At 35.1% G+C, this 1984-nt stretch overlaps 1 non-coding gene across 1 annotated transcript; it reads left to right on the top strand.

The window, feature by feature from the left end:
* The first annotated feature begins 1632 nt into the window (after positions 1 to 1632).
* Positions 1633 to 1703, top strand: TRNAG-CCC (transfer RNA glycine (anticodon CCC)). Its single transcript has one exon. It is a non-coding gene; the product is annotated as a tRNA-Gly (tRNA).
* The last annotated feature ends 281 nt before the right edge of the window (positions 1704 to 1984 follow it).

Below are 1984 nucleotides of genomic sequence, written 5' to 3'. Positions count from 1 at the left end.
TACGAGTATCTTTTTTTTAAACACACAAAATCCACCAGATCCACTGTCCCATCGTGATTCCTTAAGACAGACAAGCTCGCATTTCTCACTCAAGAAAGGGAGAGTCACTGATGGAGGTGGTTCCTGGAGTAGCCAGCCTCATCTTTCTCCCACAGAGGAGCTGGTGAGTTTCCACCTGGAGATGAGCAGTTCAAGGCCTGTCCCACAGCGCCACCAAGACGCCCTTATATGGGTATAATACGGTAACACATTAATATTTAGCTAAAGGAGTATTGTGAAAAAGGCAGTCTCCTTAAACACTCAGATTCATATTTCTGTCACTGCATCATATTTTTTCTTTCTTTGAAACTTCCTGGAAGAAAAGTGATTTAGTGCTACCTTACATTTCTTCTTCTTATTATTATTATTTACATGGTTAAGTGATATTTATTCTCTTAAGTAAGAAGCAATACAAAAAAGGAAGCAAGACGAGAAAAGGTAAGTATATTTTACTATGCTAGACTTAACACAGTAAAAGACACAATTACAAAAAATATTACAAAAAGTTCATGAGAAAAATATTTGCCACAAATGACAAACGAGATAGTGCTTAATACCACAGACGTACAAATAGACTACTATGAATTGCTAAGACAAGGTTAACAACCCAATAGACATATGATCTAAGCATATAAATAAGAAATTCAAAGAAGAGCAAGTGCTAATGCACAAAAACATACGAAGAGATGGTCAATCACAGTGGTGTTAGAAAAATAAATGGAAACTAAAGGGTTTTGTTTTAATGTTTTCTTCAATATTTTGATTTTTAAAGACTACTATTAACATTTATCTTCTTTACCTTCAAAAGTTTTTTATTTTTACTTTCTGAAGAAAGTACGACCACCTCTAAAGACAATTTGAAAAATGGAAAATTTTAAAGGTATTCTAATCTAAGTAAGTACTCTGAGGGGGACATGATGCTTTTGGATGTGCCAATTATTTTATATTTAAAACCAGTATTTCATGTTAGCATATAAAACGAAATAAATGCATAATGAGTACACTGAGCAAAATTCCAGAACACTAATTTTTCTTGTCTGTAAGAAAACATGTGAAATTGATATATTTTCAGACTCATTTGCTTTTAAGATTCTGTAACCAATTTTCATTAAATAACTATTTCTTAAATATTTTGTATATTATGTATTCCCCCAAAATGAAAATATTATGAAAACTACAGCAAAATCTGGTACTGCTTTACTGGGTCTCAAATATGTGGTTAATATTATCATAGCAAAGTCTTTTTTTTTAACGCACAAAAATCAAGTTTAATTAATTGCAAAACATAGCAAAGTCTTCTTATCGAAGACCCTCAGATCTTTTTAAGTAAAACATTTTGAAAGGTTTCTATAACTAGAAGGCAAGAACATTATTTCATGTTTTGGAATTAGGAAAAATAAAATATTTCTTCTATTTATAAAAAATAAAATACTTCTTAAATCTATGAAAAATAACACATTATATACTCTCCGTAAGAGTTTAGGATAAATGAAAAATTATATATACATATATATTTTAGCTTTTGTCTTCATAGTAAGCCGATTTCTACCTCCATTTACTCCTAAAGGGTTTTTGTCAGCCTAGCTACCATCAGCGCCGCTGGTGTAGTGGTATCATGCAAGATTCCCATTCTTGCGACCCGGGTTCGATTCCCGGGCGGCGCAGCTCCTTTTTATTCATCCTTGTCTCTTAAAATGAGAGCATGTCCCATTCTCTGGAAATGGCTAGGACCCTTCATTTTCCTATAGGTTTCTATGTCATTAGATCATTGCTGAAATTTTCTAAAATCGACATTAGACTACCAAATACAGTCCTGGTAGCGTTAACCCACGCGCGTGCGCACTCTGAACCCCACGCCGCCCCCGCGTCGCCTGGAAGAGCGCCTGCGCAACAAGTGAGCCTATAGCGGGAGGTGTCGCCCGGCGGCCGGGAGGTGGAGAGGGCA

Source organism: Tenrec ecaudatus, chromosome 17 (assembly GCF_050624435.1).
Source record: "Tenrec ecaudatus isolate mTenEca1 chromosome 17, mTenEca1.hap1, whole genome shotgun sequence".
Classification (NCBI taxonomy): Eukaryota; Metazoa; Chordata; class Mammalia; order Afrosoricida; family Tenrecidae; genus Tenrec; species Tenrec ecaudatus.
Note: the sequence above shows the minus strand (reverse complement) of the source record. Positions and strands in the feature narration are given on the sequence as shown.